Source organism: Rhipicephalus microplus, chromosome 1 (assembly GCF_043290135.1).
Source record: "Rhipicephalus microplus isolate Deutch F79 chromosome 1, USDA_Rmic, whole genome shotgun sequence".
Classification (NCBI taxonomy): Eukaryota; Metazoa; Arthropoda; class Arachnida; order Ixodida; family Ixodidae; genus Rhipicephalus; species Rhipicephalus microplus.
This window is the reverse complement of record NC_134700.1, coordinates 13,029,343-13,040,864: the sequence shown is the minus strand read 5'-3', so window position 1 is coordinate 13,040,864 and position 11,522 is coordinate 13,029,343.

Genomic DNA, 11,522 nt, shown 5'->3' with positions numbered 1-11,522 from the left:
TTATAATCTGCATCGCCAGCCTGTAGACCACTGATGTGACTGTTATAGGACGGTAGTTGTTTATGTCAGCTTTGTCCCCCTTTCCTTTATAGATCATGCTCATCCTGCTAAGTTTCCATCCATCGGGAACTTCACCATTGAATATTATTTGCTCACTGCCTCTCTCAAAGCCTGCTTAGACTTCGGACCTAATGTCTTTATCAGCCTAATTGAAATACCATCTGGGCCTGTTGATGTACTACTAGGAACCCTTTTCTCAGCCCTTTCCCACTCTCGTTGTGAAAATGGAGCCATTGCACCACTTGATTCGTCCTTGTCTATTGTGGTGCATAAAGTACTTCTTTGTTGAAATTTTTCTGTCACCCTTGTTTTTATATAATCAATAGCTTCGTCCCCTTCTAGCCTAGCACCTTGGGCTGTAGTTATAAAACTCTGCTCTAGACTAGTCTGATTTCTTAGGGAGTTTAGATGGTTCCAAAATTTCGCAGCTGCCTTTCTATCTTTTTTATGTAATTCTGCCAGCCACTCAGCTCTCTTTCTTCTAATCTTTTCATTGATCAGAAGGGATGCATCCCTTCTACAGCTTAGAAAGGTTTCCCATTTTCTTTCAACATCATCTGTCGGTTCACCCCGCTGCTTAGCATGTCTGCTTTCCCTAGAGGCTTCCTGACGTTTTGCTATGGCTCTCTTAACTTCCTCAACCCACCAACTTTTGGGTTTGTGTCTTCTTTTCCGGGGTGACTTGTCACGCGTCTTAGCAAGCTCTAGCTCAAAGAGTCTAATTAGATTCGTGTATGTCCACACTGTCTTATTATCCTCCGTGATTACTTTCTCAATTTGTTTAGTGGCTATTTCAATTTGCCTTTCTGGATAAACATTCTCCTGTAGTTGCTCATCTTGTCTCCTTCCCACTTTCACTGCTCTTCCAAAACTTAGCTTGATACGTTTGCGATCACTCCCCAGACTTCTGGAGCCACCTTCATCTATGTGCATTCCCCTGAGCTTATCATACATCCTATGTGACATCAGTGCATTATCTATCATCGACTGCAGCCTTCCTACCTCCCATGTTATTTGCCCTTCACACTTCTCGGTACTGTTGCAAATGATCAAATCAAGCCTTTCACACATATCCATGATAATTTTGCCTGTAGGGTTAGTATACCCATCTATATCTTCTATCTGCGCATTCATGTCTCCAAGTATAATTATCTCGCACCATCTTCCTAACTCCTGAATGTCCTTTGATATGCACTCTACCATTGTCTGGTTTTCCTCTCTGGCCTTTGCTCCCGTCCACAAGTACACGAAACCAAGGAGTGTCATTTGACCTGCCACTTTCCCTTTCAGCCATAAATGTTCCTTGCACTCCTGCCTGACCCTTTGCCAGTCTGTACTTTTATGAATGAATGCCCCAATACCACCCCCTTTCTGCTGCCTTCTGTTCTATTACAATATTCCCACGCGTAGTCCGGATTGTTCAGAGGTTGTTCCATGTCCCTGAGATGTGTTTCTACAAAACTGTATACCATCGGCCTCTCTTCCCTTAACTGTTCTTCTATCTCTTCCCACTTCAGCCTGTTCCTACCACCCTGCATGTTAATATACCCTATGTCTGAATTGGCTCGGCGCTCGTGGCTACGTCTATTTATGCCCCGGACTCTACCAATCTTAGATATTGGTGCCACTTTGGAATCGTATCTGTCCATACCACCTGTCGAAGAGTCTCCCTGGTTGTTTTTCTCGTTACTAGCTATCCTGCACTCCGAAGGGCTCGCTTGCCCCCCAAAAAATCTACAGTGCGTCCTGCAAGTCGCCAACCCACCTCATGACCTAGCCGCCCATCGAAGTGAATTCTGTCTCATTGAAAACCACCCCACCTATGCACCTCTCTGTTTATTTCCACCACCTCAAAGCCTTTCTCTCGACTCATCCGCCATATCTCTTGGTTTGCGTTGACAACCGCTCTTGGCAGGTTGCTATCACGCACCGGTACCTCCGGTACTGTGCATATCACTACCTGCACCTTAGGAGAAGTGGCGCGCATGTCATCGACGCCTTTCGCCAGTGTGGCTGCTAGTCCTGCTGTATCTTCATTTAAGACATCGTTTAAACCACCTGAAATTATCACGAGGTTTCGTCTATCAGCTGTAGTTTTGAGTTTTGTGCTCGCTTGCCTCATGACTGCTTCAAGCTTGCGTCCTGGGAACGCCCCTACTGCAACCCTCTTGTCCCCTCTTACCCTCTCTTTGATGGCTTCTGTGCATCGATTTAAATTCGAGTCCCTGGCGATTATCACATGCTGTGACTTTTCAGCGAGAGCGTCCTGCACCTGGGGGCTGCTTGCACCTGTGACGCCGGCTGCTTTGTCCCCTCCCAGCCCCACCACTACCTCACTGAAGCTTGGCCTTGCGACAGTTGAACCGGCTAAACCTGTTTTTTCCAAACTTGCTTGCTCTTCCTTCTCCACCGTTCTGGTTGCCGGTTCCCTACTGTTCTCTCCGTTGGCCGCTTCTTTGTTCAGCTTCGCTAGTGCTTCCTCGGCGGACTTCAGTCTTTCTCCCATTGCCCTCGTTTTCTCTTGCTCTGTCGCCAACTCAGTCTCGGCTCGGCGATTCTCACCAGCAGTTCACTCTGGGCAACCATAATTTTCTCCGTTTTTTCCTCGACCTCACAATGCCTACACTTCGCGTCAGCCTCTTCTCCATCCGCTTCTACGCTTGGGTCCACTTTCAAACCCACTCCACATCCTGAACACTTTACAGTCTTTTTAACCATGTCTTTCTGACACCAATTGTCCCTATACTCGATAATTACTAAACTCAAGTGCTGCACTACGAAAAAAAAAGAAAGTATAGGCTCTACTACAAAATTTGCGTGTTCAATGTACGCGCACCTCCCCCACGGGGTGGCAAAAGAAAAAAACAACAACAAAAAATTCAAACACACACCCGCACTAACTAATAAATACCTGGTGACTGGCCCACGAAAAAGCCGTACCATAAAATAAATGCTACGAAGATTTCAACCGCTGCCTTATAATTATAAAGACAAGCTCAAAACATGCAAAAACACTTATCTGCGCCGTCGATCCGGAGCGCTTAAAGAACACGTCCATCCACCGTGACAGCCCGAACTGAACTGAACTGAACTGGACTGGACTGGACTGGACTGGACTGGACTGGACTGGACTGGACTGGATGGATGGATGGATGGATGGATGGATGGATGGATGGATGGATGGATGGATGGACGGATGGATGGATGGATGGATATGGCTGTACCCTTTAGATCGGGCGGTGGCTAGCGCCACCAAGCCGTAATACCCAATGAACCAAAAACTATATTTATTTTTTTTCCTTAAAAGTGAATTTTAGGATTCGTACTTTGCAGTGAACAGTTTATTTTCACTCGTGCCTTGACTTTAGCCACCAATCAGATAACCTCCTTCTAGTTAAGTCTACCCACTTAAAGTTTATTTAGCCCTCCCGGTCCCTAAACCCCAGTGCTTTGAAAAACTCTGCGCCATCATCCTGAACTATAGGGTGAAGCCCTTTACAAAACATTATCAAGTGTTCGGCAGTTTCTTCTTCCTCTCCACACGCACTGCATACTGTGTCTACCCCTTCGTATTTGGCCCGATATGTCTTGGTTCGTAGTACTCCCGTCCTGGCCTCAAACAGTAGAGAACTACCCCGAGTATTATCATAGATCCTTTCCTTGGCAATTTCCTGCTTAAAAGTTTGATAAATCTCTAGTGCGGACTTCTTAATCATGCCCATTCTCCACATGTCAGTCTCCGTTTTCTTCACTTTCTTCTTAACCGATAGTTCTTTTTGGTTTGGCCACCTGCTGTTTTCGAAGTATTTACCTGTGAACTTCCTGGTTCGTTTCCTCCATTTTGTATCGACATTCTTCAAGTACAAGTAGCTGAAAACCTTCTTAGCCCAACGCTCTTCCCGCATTTCTCTCAATCGCTTCTCAAATTTTATCTTGCTGCTAGCTTCCCTGCCCTTAAATGATGTCCATCCCATATCACCTTGTACTCCCTGATTTGGTGTATTCCCGTGAGCTCCTAAAGCAAGCCTACCTATTCCACGTTGCTTAATTTCTAATCTTGCTTGAACTTCTGATCTCATGCACTTACTTATACCTACAGCGCCCTCTGGGGGCATTTTTGTCGGGGGGTTTACAAATTCAAAGTACATTTAAATCAGTGGGGACAAGTTGAATTGCACGGCACTCAAAAAATAAAAACAAATCAAAAATACCTAAATGACAGCATACAATATAATTGTGTGAACACAAACTCCTTTAAAAGGGAAGGAAAAACTGTGGAAGGGGCGGTCACAATGTTTTTTGGAAGACTGTTCTATTCGTGAAGTTTTAGGAAAAAAGTGTTTGCATACGTTGATGTTCGGCACATATATTCCCACACTTTCAAAGGATGGTCCCGTCGTGATGAGATGTATGTTGGTGGTCTGATGTATTTGTTTTTATCAATCCCAGTTTTGTTGATTATTAGGTTGTAGAAAAGACATAGCCTGATATATTTACGCCTTGAGGAGAGTAATGGTCAACCAATTGAACTAACAATTTCGCTAGACCTTCTGGTGAAGTCGTAGTCACCCATCACAAACCGGGTGGCACGTTTGTGAATGCGCTCCCATGCAGCAATATTTAACTTTGTGGCCGGGTCCCAGGCAGTGAAAGCATATTCTAAAATCGGGCGTACATTTGACACGTAAAGAACTTGTTTAATAACAGAGGGGGCGGTTCTGAAATTGCGGCGTAGGAAGTTCAGCACGCGACTGGCTTTAACTGATACCATGCAAACATGATCATTCCACGATAGTGTGCTGTTGATGACAACGCCAAGATACTTGTATTCATTTACCATGGATAATGGTATCCTTTCCATGAAGTAATTTGTGATAAAAGGCTGCTTTTTCTTTGTAAACCTAACGACACAGCACTTTGACACGTTAAGCTGCATTTTCCACGTACTGCACCATGCTATTACTGAGTCAAGGTCTTTCTGCAGTTGTTCGGAATCTTGAGTGCACTTAATTTCACGATATATCCAGCAGTCTTCTGCGTAAAACCTCACTTGACTGTCCACGCATTCAGCAAGATCATTGATATAAATCAAGAAGAGAAGCGGCCCCAGGACGGAGCCTTAATTGTGGCACTCCTGAAATGACGTCTAGATGTGACGACGACGCGCTATCGATGATGGTGCATTGTTTCCTGCATGAGAGATAAGCTTATAGCCATGCCAGTGTGTTAGCAGATAGATTGAGACACGATAATTTCAGTAAAAGGAGCGAGTGTGTAACAGTGTCAAAAGCCATGCTAAAGTCTTAAAAAATGCAATCAATTTGGCTACCGGAATTCAACGCTGCGGCAATGTCATGTGTAAATTCTACGAGTTGCATATCGCAGGAAAACCCTTTCCGGAAACCGTGCTGTGTTGGACAGAAAAAACTGTTAGACTGAAGATGCTTTGCCAAGTTCGAGTACATAATATGCTCAAGTGTCTTGCAGGACACACGTTAACGAAATGGGCTGATAGTTGCAAGTACTTGACTTGTCGCCACTTTTGAAAACAGGAATTACATTTGCTCGTTTCCAGTCATCAGGTAATGCACCCTGCGATAAAGAATTTCTGAACACAGCTGTAAGTAATGGGCTTATTGAAAGGGCACAGTTCTTTTAAATGAAGTTTGAGATTTGATCTGGCCCTGATGCCGAGTTCGCACTAAGGTTTTTTAAAAGAGATGCAAAACCTTGTTCTGAAATTTCAAACTCCGCCATTTCCGATAACGTTACTGTGTTACACATTGTAGTTTGAACCGCTAACAAAACCGAAAACACAGACTGATAGTACCGGTAAAAGCATTCAGCTTTACTTGTGCTGTCCGACAAGTACTTAGTACCATCGTTTATATCAGGAATGACACCAGGAACCTTTGACCTTCTTTTAACGTATTTTCAGACGAGTTTCGGGTTAGTTTTCATCTTAATACTCAGATCACTCAAGTATGCTATCTCTGCTTTCTTCAGATCTTTGGTTATCTTCTTACCAAGTAGTTTTATCTGTTTATATGTTTCAAGGTCTGACGTGTGACAATATTTGCGATTGAGACGATCTCTTTTGTTTATGAGCACTCGGAGTTCCTTATTTATCCATGGTTTATCATTTCATTGTTTGGCTGATATGACTCGCGATAGTAAAAAAGTATGAGTTAGAGATAACAGTTTTGTTTTAAGCTCATTCCAAAGCTATTCACGTCAGAACACAAGCAAAGATCTTGAAACTCAAGTAAATAAGCATCTAGTTTTGTTGAAATAGAACCGTAGTCTTCTTTTTAATATAAATACACCTTTCTGGGCCCAGAAGCTGGTTGTTGAGCTAGAGCTAAGCACATTTTAACAAGGACAACTTCGTGATCACTAATACCTGGTACTGTAACAACAGAGGAAGCAAGCGTTTGATCATTGCAAAAAAACAGGTCTAATACGTTTGCACTAGTACTGCAAACCCTCGTGGGGTCTGTCACAAGCTGATATAACTGATGGGCATTCACGACTGTATTGCTAGGGGGCCTGTAGAAGGATCCAACAGCCACAGTTGAGCCACCACTCAGCATAACCTTACACCACACAGATTCACAAGTCACTAACACCATGAATACGAACGCTACTGATACTGTTATGGGTCATTAGGAATACACCACCTCCGTGTGCCGTGCGGTCCCTTCGGTATACTGCATAGGTCGACAGAAAGAATTCATGATCTGCGATGATGCTGTCAAGCCAAGATTCCGTGCCAAAAACTATGTGTGGTTTAGGCCTAATAACGAAAGAAATTCTGTTCTTTTGTTTTTCTAACTGCAACAGTTAACTACGATGCACGTTAGCTAATTTTTTTCTTAATTCTTTGGTCAGTAAAACGGCATTTCGAGGTGATTGCTATCTACGACTAGGCACAACTCTATCTTCAGCACTGTTATACAGGAATATTTGGTCATTCATGAATGACTTATTGAAACGAAGCTTAAAATCACCAACCTTTCTTTTGGCGTATTGTATCAATTATTGCCTCTCTAGCCTGACTTTGGATGAATAGTCTTCACTGATTCCAAAGTTGGTTCTCTTTAGCTTGCCAGAAGACTTCAGCACACGTTCTATTTCTTTAAAAGATAGAAACTTTACTATGACGGGCCTTTTCCTCGCCGCCGATTATCAACCTAATCTGTGACTTCGTTCGATTGCGTCAGGGGCAATTTTGAGCTGTAAGTCACTAGAACAAAAAGAAATAACTTTATCCTCTGGTTGTGCCCACGTTTCATTCTCATTATCTGGGAAACCATAAAATACCAGGTTATTTCGACGATTCCTACTTTCGAGGTCGTCCTGACAATCTTTCATAGCCTGACCTGCACGCGCAAGCACTCCACATTGAGCTGCAAGTTCCTCAAGTTCTTTTTTGCCCCTGTTACCTAGGGGGGGTGTTATTTTCTACACGCGTTAATCTATCATTTACATCTGCCACTCGCTGCTCAAGCGCCTGTTGCTCTTTTACCGGCTAGTTTCTTAGCCGGTAAAGCCTGGGCGACCTGGGTAAAGTGCCTTGTAGTTAACCGCGCGGGCGGCCGAATCCGCAGCCTTGTTACCTCTAAGGCCCTGGTGGCTCGGAGTCCAAACAATGCGTTCGGTGAGGGGTCTGAATCCCTAACGGCTCGTTTTAAAATATCGTCGGCTAAAGGTGATACCTCGCCCGCCAGATAATTTTCACAGGCTCTGCAGGAATCCATAATTACTACTCTAGAATTCTTGTGCGAGGCGGCAAGCGCTATTGCTACCTCCTCGGCGCACGCGGAGTAGGAAGTCCAATAGGAGAGCCTGTTAACGAGTTGGTGGGCAACGCCCTGCCACATCAACGTAGTATACACCTGGCTTAGACTCGTTTTGGTGTTCAAGGACCACAGCGTGCGCCCCTTGTCTGCCTTCATGTGTCTGCGAGTGCATGTTTTGAGGAAGGGGAGCAACCCAGAGCTTGTGGCGCCACAGCTCAGGAAGTCTGCATGTCTCCCCTGGAATGCAGACTCTGGAATGTGTTTTATGTGCAGACGGCCTAACAGGCAGCGCCCAGATACCGTCTGCGAAGGTCGCGTATATTGGTTGACTAGATGTGCCTGCTTTAGTTCCTGATAAGAGTTGAGCACCCCCAGAGCCACCAACTTGGCATTCGAGGTGGTTACCGGTAGGTCTAAAGCTCGCTTTGTATAGCTTTCCCAATGATAGCGTCGATGCGTTGGTCGTTTTGCTTTGTAGTGAGAAAAGTAAAGTACGGAGTAGAGGATCTGGCTGAATACAAAAGCATGGACGAGTCGATGCGAATCCCTGTCCCTCATTCCGCCTCGTTTGTTGGAAACGCGGTGGATGATACGTCTGACCTGTTTGCCTATACGTTTCAGCTTCGTAAAGGTAGATTTTGGTATAAGTCTGTTATGAATGAACAGACCCAGAATACAGATCTCTTTGGCTTCTCTTACAGGAGCTCCCTATAAAAAACACATAAGTTGGCGTCGTCTTTGCGGTTGGCTCTGACATGCAAAAGCTCCGATTCTGCAGGAGTGTATTGCAGACCACAGCAGAAAGCGTAGCTATATCGACCACAGAGGCGGCCCGCTGGAGGTGATCCTCCATTTCTCCAAGGTTCCCTTCAGTTGTTCAAATCGTTATATCATTCACGTAGAGTGCATGGTGAATTCCTTCCACTCGCCCCAATTGGTGTGGAAGCTGCCTCATAGCAATGTTGAAGAGGAGCGGTGACAAGACCGCTCCTTGGGGAGTACCCCTTGTGCCCATAATGTATGGGCCATATTCACCATCCTCAATTTTATCGAACGCCTGATACTTCAGGAGGAAGTCTCTTACGTAGGCAAACGCCTTGTTACCGTATTCTGAAGAGCTAAGGTTTGCCAGAATGCTGCCATGATGAACGTTATCAAAGGCGCCTTTAAGATCGAGAGCAAGGATGGCCTTGTCGTTGTGTTGCATGACAGTGAGTTGTATTATGTGATGGTGCAACTGAAAAAAAAAAGACATTTTGACCAGACATATGTGAGCGAAACCCAAACATAGTATGTGCAAAGAGGCCCTTAGCTTCGATGTATGAAGGGAGGCGATCCTGAACTATTCTCTCCATAAGTTTACCAACACATGAAGTTAGCGAGATAGGCCTCTGGTTGTCGGTATTCACTATCTTGCCTGGTTTAGGAGAGAGCTTTGAGGAGTTTCGTAAACAACGGGTCATGACACAGCGGCCAGCGGCTACCAACGAAACTATTGTGGCGCTGATTCTCGGCGCTAGTGGCCGAAATCAAATGATACGTGCGCGAGGAGGTGGTTCGACAACTTTCGTGCCTGTCGTATCTACCGACAACGGAATCCTCTTCTGAGTGTCTCGCGCCTGCCATCAGGCAGGTAATACAGGCGCAGGTCTCCAAGGCACTGCCGTCCGCCTCTCAGACATGTCACCGCGCCCTTGACTTACGCAACTGTTGTTGTAAGTCCACCGCGACTTCTACCCTTGTCGACTTATCAACTGGTGTGAGTACTAGCGACGGCTAATACACCGAAGTCTTATGGCAACCCCTGGCATACAGCTGATAACTGTCCCATCTCCTAGCGTGCGGGTACCCAGGCCATGTCGCGCGCTTCTGTCAATGGCGCTTCACTGCGACTTCACTGGTGCGAGGACTCTCCGACTGCTGCTTTCGGGCCCCGTATGATGCGCGACGAGACTCAACGGCATGACATGAACGACTACCAGGTGAACATGAACCGCTACCAGACGAACGAGACCGCCAACCTGCTCCTTATTACCAACCATTCCCACCTCATCACTCATCCTCCCCACGCCTTCGTTCTCTGTCACCTCTGTGACTCCGAACAGGACCAGAAGACTGACTACCGCAGGTTCGGAGGCACAAGCTGCGTCGTCGTCACAATGTGTAAGTCTTTGCCTGTCCCTCCCCACGTTCTGGAAGTGTTTGTCGAAGGTTTACAAGCTCTCTCTCTTGTTGACACCGGAGCTGCCATTTCTGTCGTGAGCCGAAAATTGTGCCACTCTATACAAAAGGTCACGACGCCACCATCCGATTTTAGGGGCGAAGCTCCTCAAAGCGGCACCCGTTCGTCCCTCGTCGTACGTAACATGTCTTACGCTTTGACCTCCAAGAGGGTGCCGGTGGGAGATTTCTCCTGTGCGTTGTTGAACAATAAAAAAATCGCAGCGTTCGCGTTAACTAAAAGCCAAATTCTTCTGTCTCTCATACCCCATTAGCAGCCATTGGCATGTACATTGAGCAGTATCTGACAAGTAAAGGTTGCTACGTTATACTTGCTGGACGTAACCTCTTTTGTTTCAGAAAGGTTTAGTGACCGTTGGGCCGCAGTGCCATGAATACAGTGAACTAGTATATACCATGAACTCGATGTCGTTAAAGGTGCGAAGTAGACACGAAGCGCCAGCCGTAAGAAAGTGTGCGTGTACCACCTCCCGTTTAGTCCTTGTAATGTCTGCTGGATGGCGGTGCTTCTATATGCGGAATATATAATGAAAAGATGCGAGATTGTTGTACTTGGAGTGTTGACTAGATGGACGAATGAACACACAGACAGATGCATGGACGGACGCACGGATGGCTGCACGAACGGATGGACGCATGGGCGGACGCAGGGTGGATGCATGGACGAGCGCATGGATGGACGTGCGGACGCACGTATAGACGCACGCACGGACGGGCGGATGGACGCATGGGTGGACGCATGGATGGACGCACGAACGGACGGAAGCAAGAACGAATATACGGACGGATGCTTCGCCCTACTCTCCATCATCCACCCCGTGGATATGCTGCCATTTATTTTTCCCTTAGTACAGCGAGTGCGACACAAATACGACCAGTCGGAGCATGTACGGCTAGAATCACCATTCAGAACATTTTGTACCACATCGAGTTTCTAATGTTAGCCACGTGCTCGCATGACGTAATACTCGGATGGGACTTGTCGTCGCGCCACCACATCGTAATTGACTGGGCTCACGCTCAGGTGGAACTTTCTGTGTTCGCCGATGCCCCGTCTGCTGACACTGACCGACTTAGCGTTGGCAATCTTCGTGTGGCCACTGACACTGACGTTTTTTTCTCTTAGTGCTGTCATTGTTCCTGTCGACCACAATGACTTTTCCGGCACTACTGTTGTGTTCACGCCGTCTGTCATTTTCAGTCGTCCCCACGGCACGTCGCTGCCATATGCCATTTTGCCGCCCAATGAAGATGCGACTAAAATAGTTGTCTACAATCCCAGATTATGTCCTCTCACCTTACACCATTACGAGACACTTGGTCACGTTCACCCAGTAGACGAACGCTCTATTGTGCTTATTGAATTCTATCACATTGGCCCAACACTTGTGGAACAGCACTTGCACCCAGCCACCCTTT